Source organism: Rhinoraja longicauda, chromosome 16 (assembly GCF_053455715.1).
Source record: "Rhinoraja longicauda isolate Sanriku21f chromosome 16, sRhiLon1.1, whole genome shotgun sequence".
NCBI lineage: Eukaryota > Metazoa > Chordata > Chondrichthyes > Rajiformes > Arhynchobatidae > Rhinoraja > Rhinoraja longicauda.
Genome location: NC_135968.1, coordinates 12,767,905 through 12,784,568, shown reverse-complemented (window position 1 = coordinate 12,784,568; position 16,664 = coordinate 12,767,905).

Here is a 16,664-nt window from a genome sequence, read left to right as displayed (position 1 = left end):
GCAATCTATCCACTGCCATGACACTCTCATAACAGCGCTCTGCCAATTTTGGTTTCTTGTTCATGCTGAACTTAATTATTCCACCCTGGATGCCTGCACAGCGAGGAGCACATTGTGCCACTTTGTTGGGCGTGAGACACTGCCTCCAAAAGGCAGCAGGCATCAAGGACCCTCACAGCCCTGGCCACACTCTCATTTCACTCCTGCCGTCAGGGAGAAGGTCTAAAAACCGTGGCCTCCAAGTTCAAGAACAACCATCAGGCTCTTGAACACGACAAACACTAACTAAACGATGAATTTATAGATGATGCTCTCACTAGGGCCTCCTCTATATCCCGCAGCTCCACTCTTGCTCCCCCTCCCCCCATTCGTAACAATGACAGAATCCCCCTTGTCCTCACCTTCCACCCCATCAGCCAGCGTATCCAACAAATTGTCCTCCAACATTTCCGTTACCTCCAACGGGATCCCACTACTGGCCAGATCTTTCCATCTCCTCCCCTTTCTGTTTTCCGCAGAGACCGTTCCCTCCATAACTCCCTGGTCCACTCGTCCCTTCCTACCCAAACCACCCCCTCCCCAGGCACTTTCCCCTGCAACCGCAGGAGATGCAACACCTGTCCCTTTACCTCCCCCCTTGACTCCATCCAAGGGCCCAAACAGTCTTTCCAGGTGAGACAGAGGTTCACCTCACCTCCAACCTCATCTATTGTATCCGCTGTTCCAGATGTCAACTTCTCTACATCGGTGAGACCAAATGCAGGCTCAGCGATCGTTTCGCTCAACACCTTCGCTCAGTCCGCCTTAACCAACCTGATCTCCCTGTGGCTGAGCACTTCAACTCCCCCTCCCACTCCCAGTCTGACCTTTCTGTCATGGGCCTCCTCCAGTGTCATAGTGAGGCCCACCGCAAGTTGGAGAAACAGCACCTCATATTTCACTTGGCCAGCTTACAGCCCAGCGGTATGAACATTGACTTCTCTAACTTTAGATAGTTCCTCTGTCCCTCTCCTCTCCCAGTTCTCCCACTGTCTTCCTGTCTCCACCTATACCCTTTCTTTGTCCAGCCCCCCTGACATCAGTCTGAAGAAGGGTCTCGACCCGAAACATCACCCATTCCTTCTCTCCTAGATGCTGCCTGACCTGCTGAGTTACTCCAGCATTTTTAGAGACCTTCGATTTGTACCAGCATCTGCAGTTATTTTCCTATGAATTTATTCTTGGTAGCACTAAGGACTTCAGGCTTTTTTTGCATTAATATTGTTCTTTTTAATCTATTGATTTTTTTAAACTGATCTATTAGTGCTTACAACCCTGTTATGCAGCTGCAAATAAGAATTTTATTGTTCCATTTTTGGTACATATGACAATTGAATACTCTTGATTCTCTTGACTATCTGACTCCTATAGTGCAAAGAGTGCTTCAACTAATGGCCTGTCTCAAACTTCTGCAATGCTCTCACATAGCAGCACAGATACCAAGAAAATAGGACCTGCTGAGTTACTCCAGCATTTTGTGAATAAACCAAGAAAATAGGTACAGGAATCAGCTATTCAGCCCTTCAGACCCGCTGCACCATTGATCAGAATCGTGGCTGACCATCCATGTTAAAACCCTGTTCCTGCCTTCTATCTGTATCCCATGATCACCGTGGCAGTAAGCAAAACATCTATCTCCTTCTTGAGTGTAGAGAATGACTTGTCCTGCACTGTGGTAGAGCTTGACCCCTATCTGGGTGCAGAAATTTCCTCCTCATCTCAGTTTTAAATGGCTCATTCCTCTTCTGAGGCTGTGACCCCCTGGTTCTGAACTCTCCTACGATCGAGACCTTCCACTGTTTCCAGTTTGATCGGTTTCTCTGACATTCCCCATGCATTGTTATGGCAACAACAGGCTGGGCCAGACACCTTGGGCGTCAGGAGGCAAAGACATGCCATGTCACCACATCCCACTTGCCACCCCTCTGAAACAGTGTACAGGTAGTTCTGCTGCAACACATTTCCATAATGCCAGTTGGATACAACGCAATTGATGGATTAGGGAATGCTATTAATATTACGTGGGCCAAATTAGTTATCAGCAATTTTGATTTGGAACCAGAGAATCACTTCAGTCACTTGACAAGCAATCGTTTCCATTGACACTTGTGCATTGGTACTCTACTGAACAATGTGACACACCATCTTTAGTATTTGTAGCTTGCAGTTCCAAAAATAAACTTAATGCTATTGAAAAGACCTTTTCTTATTGCTATTGAAAATCCTGCAGGAAACATAACGTAGAAACATAGAAAATAGGTGCGGTAGTAGGCCATTCGGCCCTTCGAGCCAGCACCGCCATTCAATATGATCATGGCTGATCATCCAAAGTCAGTACCCCGTTCCTGCTTTCTCCCCATATCCCTTGATTCTGTTAGCCCTAAGCTATATCTAACTCTCTCTCGAATACATCCAGTGAATTGGTCTCCACTGCCTTCTGTGGCAGAGAATTCCACAGATTCACTGCTCTCTGGGTGAACAATAATAACTTTGTTATTAGAATTGTGAAACTCTCCAGCCCTTAATCCCCCTTTTCCCCGTTGACTAAGTTGTTTTTATAATCGGTTGTGTGAAACGTAAGGTTTCTTGGGTACGTACCTATCACATTCCAGCAGAGCTACCTGTATTTGCAGCTCAGATTTTCCAAGACTCTTTTTTCACATAACAAGGAGCTTTTATTGTATAATCATAGTTACAAAACACTGCAAAGATGAACGCTGTCCTGTAGTTTGCAAACACCAGTCCTCAAATTACAATGATAGCATCCATATCCACGCATCATGACCAAAACCCTGGAGTAACACAGCGGGTCAGGCAGCATCTCTGGAGAAAAGGAATGCGTGATGTTTGGGTCGAGACCCTTCGTCAGACCAAGTGTCAGGAGCGAGGGAAACTAGAGATATGAAAAGATACAGAACAAATTGGAGCCGGCACCAATGACCTAGGAAATGTAAATGTGGAGCCCACAATGGTCCATTGTTGGCTGTGGAAAATGTGATAGTTTAGTTCAAGAGTCAAAGGTGTTTTATTGTCATGTCTCCCAGATAGAACAAAGAAAATTCTTACTTGCTGCAGCACAACAGAATATGTAAACATAGTACACTGTAAATACTAATAATAATAATAATAATAATAATAATAATAATAATCATCATCATCTATTGTAGTTCAGAGCTTATTTGAGGTTGTAGTGTTTAATAGCCTGATGGCTGTAGGGAAGAAGCTGTTCCTGAACCTGGATATTAGAGTTTTCAGGCTCCTGTACGTTCTTCCCGATGGCATGGATGAAATGAGTGTGTGGCCAGGGTGGTGTGGGTCTCTGGTGATGCTGGCAGCCTTTTGGAGGCAGCGACTCCGATAAATCCCTTCGATGGTGGGGAGGTCAGAGCAGGTGATGGACTGGGCAGTGTTCACAACTTTTTGCGCGCTTTTCCGCTCATGAACCTTGAGAGATACAGCGCGAAAACATGCCCTTTGGCGCACTGAGTCCGCGCCGACCAACGATCCCCGCACACTAATACCATCCTACATGCACTGGGGACAACTTACAACTTTACCAAATCAATTAACCTACAAACCCAGCGACCCCAACACACTGCAATCAACACCTGCAGTATTGCACGCCATGAATAAAGTGGGGTAGACCAGATGGCAATAACCCTTATATGATGCTTTACAGAGCCACCTGCACCACCAAAAATACACTAACCTATGATCATGACTCGTATGGCTTGCAACAACTCTTCATCGTTGTATTGAGTGGGGATTCCTACACTTGGAGAAGACCACTGTGTCCCGTCTCCAGGCTTCTCGTGTTTAGTTTAGTTTAGTTTAAAGATGCAGCGTGGAAACAGGCTCTTTGGCCCACCGAGTCCGCACCAACCAGCGATCCCCGCACACTAACGCTATCCTACACACACAAGGAATAATTTACCATTATACCAAGCCAATTAGCATGTGGGAGGAAACCGGCGATCCCGGAGAAAACCCACGCAGGTCACGGGGAGAACGTACAAACTCCGTGCAGACAGCGCCCGTAGTCAGGATCGAAACCGGGTCTCTCTCATGCAGCAACTCTCCCGCTGCGCCACCGTGCGGGTGGGCCGGTGTGGGTGGGCCGCTGTGAATGTCCTGGCACAAAAGATCTCTTTTTGTGGTATATATCCCCTTCACCAAGACTTGCATGGCCCTTGAATGCTCTTATGGGAGCTCTTTCCCATCGTTCAGCAGCTTCTACCCTCCTTGTGGCAGTGGTAGTGGGTGATGCCATTGTAAGGTTGCCACAGAGAGTGTGCATTTAGGGACAGCTGCCCTTCCCTCATCACAGCACAGTGAAGTATTGGAAACCACACTGCGAGTCATGCATGTTTCTGGGACTGGACTAACCCTAGCCTCAAATGCTTAGCAGACCCAAACAAAAAGGTCACATCCAATTTTTCAGCTGCAGCACCCTGGTCAATGTTTATCCCTCAATAAACAATTAAAAAAAACATTAAATATCCCACATTGTTGCTGCTGGCTCGAGCTGACAACCATATTTTCCATGTTGCAACAATAACTACAGTTTTAAATGACACTTTACAAGGAGCAAAACTAGCAATCAGACATTCTTTCCCACCCCCTCATGGTCACCGAGCCATTTCTGAAAACGAACTGTGCTCTTTTTAGACATGTCATTTTATAAAGGAAGTGGTTACAACGTTGTTACTGTACGCCCATAATCGCATCTGTGCGTGCTTTCTATCAGTCCTGTTAATGGAATCAGCTTCATGACCTTTCCAAAACAATATTTTCCTCCCATTTAGTTTGTGGTTCATAAAGGAAAAACTAAAAGTAGTTCTTAATCCATTTCTCCCTATTGAGGAATCGATTGAAATTACAGACAGAGACATCACCTGATCGGCCACTAAAGCAACTGCATCCAATTCTGAACGCAGAACAGATTTTCCACCATTATTATTCATTCTGAAACCCTGTGACATCATCTCATAACTTTGTGATCACATTTGTATTTAACTGGGGCACCCAAAATTCAAAAACCTTAAATAAATCATCTCCTGGGAGAGAGAGATACCCTTTGATCAGAATATATTATTTTGGGCATTCTGAAGAGCAGACTTAATATATCTTCTATATTCAGATAGCCTTCTATCCAGAGATACTGCCTGTCCCGCTGAGTTACTCCAGCATTCTGTGTCTATAAATCTGGTGTCTACTTGAAAATAGCAAAACTGCCCTTCGTCTAAGTACCAAATGGCAAAACTCACTATAAACCCAGAGTTTACTTGAGATCAAAGAGCTCCTGAAATGATGATTTTTTTTGTCAACCTGAAATGTTAATTCTGTTTCTCTTTCTCTTTCAGGTGTTGCCTGACCTGCTGACTTTTTCCAATATTATCAGTTTTCATGTCGGATATTTTAGCATTGCACTTCTATTGATTTTCATTCCCTCAATACTCAATGCATTGTACACATATACAGTTATTCAGGACCTAGCTTTCAGCCATTCATTCAGCTAATGGATTTTCTCTCTAAACATCTCCACCTCTCTCCCTTCATCTAAATTGCCCCTTAAATCCAATTTCTTTGTCCAAGCCTTCGAATTCCTGCCCAGTTTGGCAAAGTGTCAATTTTTCTTTGATTGCCCTCCTGTAATGTGCAACGAGCTATTTTACTGCACTAAATGGTTTATAAAAATATAAGTCATGCTTTTTTTTGTACTGATATTTTTAATTTAAGGTGGTCTTGGATCTCTGAATCACGCTGGTTTATTGCAGAAATCTTATTTGGCTCGAAGCGTTCTGGCATTGACCTCATGACCTCACCATCTTTTAAATGGCAATTTAGTCCAGATAGTGCAGATAAAGCCGTGGAATCGTAAAGAGTTGATGCAACTAAACTACAGTAATGCTCATCGTTTAAGGCTGGTGACATTTTTTAAATAGAATGTACCAAATTGAATAAATACCATACAAAAGGACATTTAATGAGTTTGCATGCTTATTGTCACACCTGGTGTTACGAATTCATTGAAAACAAAATTAAGTGCTATGAGTAGAATTAGGCCATTCGGCCCATCAAGTCTACTTCGCCATTCAATCATGGCTGATCTATCTCTCCCTCCTAACCCCATTCTCCTGCCTTCTCCCCATAATCTCTGACACCCGTACTAATTAAGAAATTGAAACAGCGGCACGGTGGCGCAGCGGTAGAGTTGCTGCCTTACAGCGAATGCAGCGCCTGAGACTCAGGTTCGATCCTGACTACGGGCACCGTCTGTACGGAGTTTGTACGTTCTCCCCGTGACCTGCGTGGGTTTTCTCCGAGATCTTCGGTTTCCTCCCACACTCCAAAGACGTACAGGTATGTAGGTTAATTGACTGGGTAAAATGTAAAAATCGTCCCTAGTGTGTGTAGGATAGTGTTAATGTGTGGGGATCGCTGGGCGGCGCGGACTCGATGGGCCGAAGGGCCTGTTTCCGCGCTGTATCTCTAAATTTAAAATCTAGAAACATGAATCAGAAGATTCACGATGAATGTTACGATGGCGTAGAGTGCTGCTGCCGATCTAAAATCTGGTTCACAGAGTTAGTGCTATCTCAAACCTCTGGGGTTGTTGCCTCATGTGGGAAAATATGTGGACTGAGTACTTTCATTCTCCCCAAATAATTTCACCATTCTGTGTGACTTACACCATGTAGTGAACAGCAAATGTCACCCGGGTGGACAATTAACAACTGTTCGTCAGTATCACTGGTTTTCAACCTCTGGTTCAATCCTTGGAAGGATTGTGTAAGCAATTGTGAGCAATTTTGGGCACCATATCCAAAGAAGGATGTGCTGGCTCTGGAGAGGGTCCAGAGGAGATTTACAAGAATTATCCCAGGAATTAGTAGATTAACCTATGATGGGCTTTTGTCGGCACTGGGCCTGTACTCGCTGGAGTTTAGAAAAATGAGCGGGGACCTCATTGAAACATACAGAATAGTGAAAGGCTTGGATAGAGTGGATGTGGAGAGGATGTTCCCACTAGTGGGAGAGTCTAGGACGAGAGGTCATAGCCTCAGAATTAAAGGACGTTCCTTTAGGAAGGAGATGAAGCAAAATTTATTTAGTCAGAGGGTGGTGAATCTGTGGAATTCTTTGCCACAGAAGACTGTAGAGGCCAAGTCAGTGGATATTTTTAAGGCAGAGATAGATAGATTCTTGATTAGTACAGGTGTCAGAAGTTATGGGAAGAAGGCAGGAGAATGGGGTTAGGAGGGAGAGATAGATCAGCCATGATTGAATGGCGGAGTAGATTGGATGGGCCGAATGGCCTAATTCTACTCCTATTCCTTATGACCTCATGACGGCCATGAGTCGTCCAATTTTTTGTTAATTAGGGAGAATTTCGGTGAACGTTGTTGAAACAGTAGTCTTGCAGTTGTTGTGCTAGGTTCAGTATGCAATGAGCAGGTGGGTAAACCAGTTGGAGCACTCAATGTCGTCATAATATGTCATCAATTCTTGCTATTGAGGGCGTGCAGCGTAGGTTTACTAGGTTAATTCCCGGAATGGCGGGACTGTCATATGTTGAAAGACTGGAACGACTAGGCTTGTATACACTGGAATTTAGAAGGATGAGAGGGGATCTTATCGAAATGTATAAGATTATTAAGGGGTTGGACACGTTAGAGGCAGGAAACATGTTCCCAATGTTGGGGGAGTCCAGAACCAGGGGCCACAGTTTAAGAATAAGGGGTAGGCCATTTAGAACTGAGATGTGGAAAAACCTTTTCAGTCAGAGAGTTGTGAATCTGTGAAATTCTCTGCCTCAGAAGGCAGTGGAGGCCAATTCTCTGAATGCATTCAAGAGAGAGATCTAGATAGAGCTCTTAAGGATAGCGGAGTCAGGGGATTTGGGGAGAAGGCAGGAACGGGGTACTGATTGAGAATGATCAGCCATGATCACATTGAATGGCGGTGCTGGCTCGAAGGGCCGAATGGCCTCCTCCTGCACCTATTGTCTATTGTCTATTGCCTATAAGATTATTTGTGAGTCTTTAGTTTCGTGCTTCCAGTTTGTTTTCAATGAGTTTTTATTTTTATTTAATGCTTACAATTTTTTGATTAATAAGCTGCAAAGTCAAAATATTGGAACATATTGGAAACTTGAATCATTTTAACTGAATTATCAATTCACTTATCACGCTATCTTAAAATATGGGCCGCAAGTCCAAATATATGATAAGTTTTAGGACGCGGATGAAAAAAGGCTAGGAGCTGCTGGTCAATGTGGTTGGCACAGTGGCACAGCTGGTAGAACCAGTGACCAGAGTTTGATCCTGACCTTGGGTGCTGTCTGTATGGAGTTTGTGTGATGGTCTGGGCTCAATCAGCACAATTCCATCCTCCCCTTCCCAGACGCAGAGGGAGAGGGGAATCGTGAGGCAAAAAGGCTGCGAATTTCTGTCTGAAATTCCACTCCCCAAGTCTGAGAACCTTAGCGGAAATAGTGCTGGTTCCAGAAGCCTTGTCAACAGCCATTTAATAAACGGTTTAATTTCCTAATTCTCCTGTATACGCTGAGCTTGAGAAAATAATCATCCTTTTAACTAGTCACACTTGGGTGAAACCAAGAATTAATTTGAGTCATTTTGTTTATTGATTGACTCATTTTTTGAAGCTGCAATTTAAAAAACAGAGCGTTTTGGAGAGGCTGTGGGCATCAATGAAAAGCATCATTCAGTCTAAAGGGGAGATACATTCGGCAATTAAAGCCTGAACAAGCTGCCAGTTATCCTGGTCGGTGTTTGCAATCTGTAACTCCGTTCATGTACAAATCCACTGGGACCTATTGGCAATGGCTCTTGGCAAGACAGCTTAATAGCAACACCATTGCCTTCTGTGGCAGGGCTTAATGTGAGGAAGGCACCACTTTCATCAGTACATAGACACGATTCACGCGGAAAAATGCAATAGAATTTTTAGTGAGCAAGCATTTACATGGCATCTTTCACAGTCTTTTAGTTTAGTTTAGTTTAGAGATACAGCGCAGAACAGGCCCTTCGGCCCATCGAGTCCGCACAAACCAGCGATCCCTGCTACCCTTTACACACTAGGGACGAATAAAAACATTTTTTTTAATACCAAGCCAATTAACCTACAAACCTGTCTGTCTTTGAAGTGTGGGAGGAAACCGAAGATCTCAGAGAAAACCCATGCACGTCACGGGGAGAACGTACAAACTCCGTACAGACAGCACCCGTAGTCAGGATCGAACCCGGGTCTCTGATGCTGTAAGGCAGCAACTCTACCGCTGCGCCACCGTGCCGCTCAAGAGGTACTTGGGGTGCTTGACAAGCAAAGAAATATTTTCAATGGTATGATATTTGTCATATGTTCCTAGGTTCAGTGAAATTCCTTTTTGCGGAAAGTTCGTTCTGTAGAGAGGCACAGCGAGAGTGCAGCGATGGTTGTGCACTGCAGAGGGTGCAGTGATGAAGGGAACATGCCAGCAATGTACCAACGGACAAAGTATTAACAAGCTGATCACCTGAGTTTCAGTCACATTAGCTGAGGAGTGAAAGTTGGTCATGATACAAAGGCAATTAGACAGGTACATGGATAAGACAGGTTTGGGGGTACATGGGCCCAACGCAGGCAGGTGGGACTAGTGCAGATAGGACATGTTGCTCAGTGTGGGCAAGTTGGGCTGAAGGGCCTGTTTCCATGCTATATGACTCTAAAGGAGAATTATTAATTGTCCACCAGTGATGTCAGGCAGGGTCTGATGTCTCATTCGTAAGGCCAGCAGGTTAGATATGCTGCACTCTCTCAATTTAAACTCATTTTTGTGCTCCAATTTCTAGAATTTTTAATGATTTTTCCCCCAGATTCCAGCATCCAGCATGATGTATTCAATAGACAATAGGTGCAGGAGTAGGCCATTCAGCCCTTCGAGCCAGCACCACCTTTCACTGTGATCATGGCTGATCATCCACAATCAGCACCCCGTTCCTGCCCTCTCCCCATATCCCTTGATTCTGCTATCTTTAAGAGCTCTATCTAACTCTCTCTTGAAAGCATCCAGAGAATTGGCCTCCACTGCCTTCCGAGGCAGAGAATTCCATGGATTCACAGCTCTCTGGGTGAAAAGGTTTTTTCTCATCTCCACTCTAAATGGCCTACCCCTTATTTTTAAAGAGAAAGTTAGATATAGCTCTCAGGGCTAATGGATTCAAGCGATGTGGGGAGAAAGGAGGAACAGGGTACTGATTCTGGATGATCAGCCATGATCATATTGAATGGTGGTGCTGGCTCGATGGGCCAAATGGCCTACTCCTGCAACTACTTTCTATGTTTCTATGTTTCTATCTGCAGTCTCTTGTATCTCTAGAATTTTTAAGCTTTATGTCAATCCAGTAAAGTATTACTGACACAAACAACATTTCAAATTTCCAATAACAACTTTATCAAGAATCGCTGGTTCAAAATACTTGAACGCATGATTTAGATGAGACAGCTCCCACTAAATCACTGGCATTGCGCTGGTGGACATTTCTTCAAGGAGACATAGAACATAGAACATGGAACAGCACAGCACAGGAACAGGCCCTTTGGCCCACAATGTTTGTGCTTAACATAGGGTTGCCAACTGCCCCGGAATAGCTGGGACATCCCAGGCAAAATTTGTTTGTCCTATACGGGACCGCCCTTGTCCCATATTAGGCCCGGGGGCTCTGTAGGCCCGGGGGTCGCTGTAGGCCCGGACAGTGTAGGCCTGGTGGCCCGGGTGCCGCCTAATCCGCCTCCCGGCCCGGGCGGCCACCATTGGTGGAGCGGGAGCACGTGGCTGCTGGCTGGGTGAGGTCACGTGAGGCGGTGACATCACCTTTTGTCCCTTATTTGGGAGTGAGAAAGTTGGCAACCCAAGCTGAACATGATGTCAAATTAAATTAATCTCCATAGCCTGCACATGATCCATATCCCTCCATTCCCAGCAATAGCCATGCACCTATGCAAAAGCCAATGATTCATGCTTCAACGCCACTTAAATGCTATATGGTAAATGTTTCCACCACCACCCCTGGCAGTGTGTTGCAGGAACCCATCACCCTGTGTAAAGAAAATTGTGCCGCACATCTCCTTTGCCCCTCTCCCTAAAACTATGCCCCCTAGTATCTGACATAGCCTCCTTGAGAATCGGTTATGGATGTCCAACCTTTCTATGCCCTTCATATCTTTATATAGTTCTATCAGGTCTCCCCTCAACCACTGATGCTCCAAGGAAAACAATCCAAGTTTGTCCAACACCTTCTAATCCTGGCAGCATCCTGGTAAACCTGCACCCTCTCCAAAGCCCCAGCATCCATCCTTTAACGGGGTGACCAGAACTGCACACAATGCTTCAAAGTCACAAACTCTCCCAAGAACATATTTGAGATCTTCTGGCAGTTGGCAGAATGTGATGACTGGGTATAAATCTGGGATCATTCCTTTCGACAAGACACCTCAAGCTGTATGCTTGGTAGCTGACTAGATCGAGTACAATTGAAGGTACTGCCTTACCACGTGAAACATTACTCGCCAGGCTGGGAGTCAATTAAAGGGCCTGTCCCACTTAGGCGATTTTAACGTGACTGCCGGCGACTAGGCTGTCGCCGAACATTCACCGGGGTGTCGCGGGCATGATCGTGAGGAGTCTCCAATGAATCGTAGCGGATCTCGCCGCGTCGCGGAAAAAACTTTCCAGATAGAAATTTCTTGGCGAAAGCTGGCTTGTCGCCAGGTATCGTAGCTTATTGCGGGCGCTGTCACATGCTGTCCCCAGGTTTGCTAGGTTGTCGCAGATGCATTTAGAAGCACGTAATATTAAATTAAGAAAAGGCATTTGAAGATACCAGAAGATAGTTTTGTTTAACCAATTTATTTACCGTCAGGCCATTTGACAGGTAGATTGGAGGCGACAGTTTGACGGTCAGGTAAGCGTGGGAATTTCGCGATGTTTCCAAAGATGGTGTAATCTCTTAGCCAGGTGCTAGTTTCACAAAAAAAGTAACTTGTATCGACCTGACTCGGCATTGTCGTGGTCATTGTCGTAGGGTAAAAGAAAATTTTGGCGATCTCCTACGATTTCGGCAGTCGCCTTAAAAATCGCGTAACTGGGATAGGCCCTTAAGAGGTTCGATTCACCTTCTTGTTTATGAGAAGCAATTAGTTTTGTAGATGTTTCACTGAAAAGTAATATCAAAATAAAACTCACTGCATATTCAGTTGGTTGCTTGGAGAATTTTTATAACAGGTATCAAGTTTTACATCAACCCAACAGAGAATTATTTATACAAACCTGTCCAGAGCATTGTTTTTTCAACAAGGTTTTATCAAGTGGTTTTTGAAGTGGTTCAGGACATCACTGTGCTTGCTGGAAAGTTGTTTCCTGACCAGCAATGTACGTTAAAACACCAAGAATCCGTCTGGAACCCTGGGGACTTTGGTGGTGCCGGATCAGCAGATTTTCTGGATTATCGAATGTTACTCTGATTGAGAATGATACTCTGAGTATGAAGAAGGGTGTCGATCCACAATGTCACCTATTCCTTTTCTCCAGAGATGCTGCCTGTCCCGCTGAGTTACTCCAGCATTTTGTGTCTACCTTCAGTTAATCTGATTAAAACACCTTCATTTCACTTTTTAAACACATCACACGATGATTTTCCAGGGAGCTTCAAGGGAGCAGGAAATATACAAACACTCTGGACCCCATCTCCAGCCATAAACATACCAACGTTCGGATGCTGACATACTGACATCCGGATGCTAACTCCCTTTCCGACCGCAGCCTGGACCCAAATCCCTAATACTCTGGTCTCCCTAGTTTAGAGATACAGCACGGAAACAGGCCCCTTGGCCCACCGGGTCGGCACCGACCAGTGATCCCCGCACATTAACACTATCCTACACACACTAGTGACAATTTACACATACACCAAGCCAATTAACCTACATACCTGAGCGTCTTTGGATTGTGGGAGGAAACCGAACATTTCGGAGAAAACCCACTCGGTCACGGGGAGAACATGCAAACTCCATACAGACAGCACCCGTAGTCCAGATCGAACCCGGGTCTCTGGCGCTGCAAGCGCTGTAAGGCGCAACTCTACCGCTGCATCACCGTTCAAGAGTTAAGGGTCAAGAGTGTTTTATTGTAATGTGTCCCTAAACTGAACAATGAAATTCTTATTTGCAGCAGCAGAACAGGTATGTAAACTTCAATACCATGGCAGATGCCATAATAAACAACAAAAAGAAGTTCAATAAATTAAAAAAAATCAATATAGTGCAAAACCAAAAACAAAGCCTAAAGTCCCCAGTGCAATCAAGGCAGTTTGTGCCTCACATTCCGAATTAATAAGTGAGCCAGATGCCGTACTTCAGGAATTCTGCCGGATGATTGGAGTTTCACTGCGTTGCATGCTCATTTCCCAGGGCAACATAACTCGTACCTTTAAGGAACCATTCCAGCAGGTGCTGCAGCTCCAATGACGCTTTGACATAACTAATGTAAAGTTCCTGACTGGAAAGAGGAGTCAAAATAGGACCGAAACCCACCAAGCACACTCTCTATTCACCATGTCCAACCTCCCCACCCACCAGCCCCATCTTTGGTTTTGTTGTTTAAAATGTTACAAAATTGACAGCTCTGATTAAAACAAAATACATTTTTACTTACATAACTCCTCAAAGTGATCGGTTTTGAAATCTTCTGGTGCTCCTTAATGGATCTGCTGTATCAGAAGGTTTGTGATGGAACAGGGACCATCGTGGCGGCTCTCCTGCTGTGTGAAAATCCTGATGTGATGTGGTCACGGGTTGTTGGGTGACTCTCTGCCTGGTCCTCTTCTCTGGAGGCTGGACTGGGGAAGGTGGCAGAGCTGGGGCGTTGGGGCCAGTACTTACAGACATTACTCAGGTAGGCCCCATCTCTTCGGGGAGGGGGGGGGGGGGGGGGTGGAGGGGTTGAATAGTCAAAAGGAAGGGAGGGGTTGGCCTGTCATTTGTGAGGTGTGGGGTGGGGGGGGGAGGAGTGCAAGGGCAGGAGGTGGACAGGGTCAGCAGTTGTACACTTGGGGTGGGGTTGGGATTGGAGCCTGGTGATTCGACAGGGGCAGACTGGCGTTGGAACAGTCAGGACCTTCTGAGTGAGAGGATGGGGAGCAGGACTGGGCACATCTGGGGAATGGATAGATGAAGGGTGGAGATCAGGGAATACATATTGTTGGTAAAGTTAGGGATGGCAAGGCTGAGGTGGATCCCAGGGTCAGGGGTAGAAGACACTGATCGGGGTCCAGGGGTTGCAGATTTGTGTAGGTTGGCTCAGGGGAGGAAAATAGATTGTAGGTTGGATGGACACAAAATGCTGGAGTAACTCAGCAGTTGAGGCAGGACCTCTGGAGGTGTCTTACCTGGCAGCTCGGTGCTGCAGACAGGAATCCTGATTGACCTAGGAGTGCCCAACAAAGTGTGGCCCTGGGACAATGTGGTCCCCACACACACTGCCACACTGCCCCGTAACCTGTGACCTCTAACTCAGGACCCACGCTGGGGTCACCTGGGTGGCTCGTGACACTACGCACTATGTGGATTTCCCCATTGGTGTGGTTTTGACCCATGAAAGGCTGTAAATACGACTTACTCCAGGATAAATCAATGTCACTTAGTGCTGAAGCAACCAACACCATGGATCCAGTTGCTAGGCACTGGTTATTTATGCAAAGACAGTCCTATGAATAATAAATAAGTGAATGATTAGATATTGTAGGACTGAGATTCACCTTTGGAAGAAACACAAAGCATGTGACAGGATAAAAGTTTGCTAATCGCCTTTCCATTCATCCTTCCTTTTTTTCCCCAATTGTTCTCCGTCAAATTCAAAGTGAATTACTGAAATAAGGCGGCTGTGTGAGTGGCTGGATGGAAGGCAAAGGTTTGATGGGGAAAAAAACCTGGCTCCAAAATCATAGATTCATAGTCATACAGGCCATTAGGCCCACTTCATCAATACTGACCAGTTCCATTTGCCCACTTTTGACCCTTATCCTTCTAAACCTTTCTAATCTAAACTTTCCCAAAAGCCCAAATGTATTTCAAATGTTGTTAATATACCTGCTCTAACCACTTCCTCTGGCAGTTCGTTCCATAAAAACTCCACCCTCTGTGTGAAAAGAATGTCCCTCAAATTCCTGTTAAATCTTTCCAGGAATCTGTGGCATCTGTCGGCTGGAACACGGAGCTGCCAGTTATGTCTGTTATGCCCATTCACCTCTTTAGGTGGCGATAGAAAAGTGTAGCGTTCTTTAATATTATAACTGATTTTCTCTACCCATCCTTTTGTTTTCCTTCCTCTTTTGGAGGACAGACTGGCACAGCAGGAAGGGGCTGCCACCTCACAGCTCCAGTGACCCAGGTTCAATTCTGACCTCCAATGTCATCTACGTGGAGTTTGCATTTTCACCCCTGGGACTTTTAGATCTAGATTTAGAGATACAGCGCGGAAACAGGCCCTTTCGGCCCACCAAGTCCGCGCCGCCCAGTGATCCCCGCACATTAACACTATCCTACACACACACGGGACAATTTTTACATTTTTTTACCCAGTCAATTAACCTACATACCTGTACGTCTTTGGAGTGAGGTAGGAAACCGAAGATCTCGGAGAAAACCCACGCAGGTCACGGGGAGAACGTACAAACTCCGTACAGACGGCGCCCGTAGTCAGGATCGAAACTGAGTCTCAGGCGCTGCATTCGCTGTAAAGCAGCAACTCTAACGCTGCGCCACCGTGCCGCCGCCATGCCTACTGTGTGGATTTTCCAGTTTTCTTCTACATCCTAAGGACATATGTGTTGGTAGGTTAATAGACCATTGTAAATTGTTCCCAGTGCAGATAAATGGTAGAATTGAGGGCAATGTGGGTTGAAACCATTGGGAGAATTGGATTTCCCTGTGACCTAGAATACATTAGATGGGCCAAATGATCTCCATTAATGGTGTTTGAAGACATAAATTTTTTTTTTCTTTTCAGCTTTCTACATTTAGCCTGTGGGGAGAATTAAAAACTGAATTAGATGATTGTAAATGGATGGTCGATGTCAGTGGGTGAAAGGGTCCATTTCCACTCTTTCTCTATGACTCGAAGATTCTCAAGAATTATTTAGCTGAATTCAATTAAAAACTCACGGTTTTATTTCATTGTACTTTATCTTTTATCATTCAGGAAACGCCGGCCTTGGGTCCTCTGGACCTTTTCTCTTTCTGGGGATGTCTCGAGCCTGTACCTGAAATATCTCCTCCATAAAGATTGTTTGTTGCAATTTACCTGTCACTGACTAGTTCCACCTCACTCACTCTCGCCACCTCTCTCTTTTTCTCATTCGTATTGTTCCTCTTCCAGTGATGAAGTTCTATTCAACGTCTCCATTACTAATCCATTACTAAGCCTTACAAAAATCATCGCTAGTGCCCAGGTGTTCTCCCACTGACTCAAGCAAAATATTGCAAACACTGGAAAGCTGCGATTAAATGGAAATACTCAAGTCGGTCAGGTCAGCAATCCACAAAAGCAAAACAGAGGTTGCATTTCA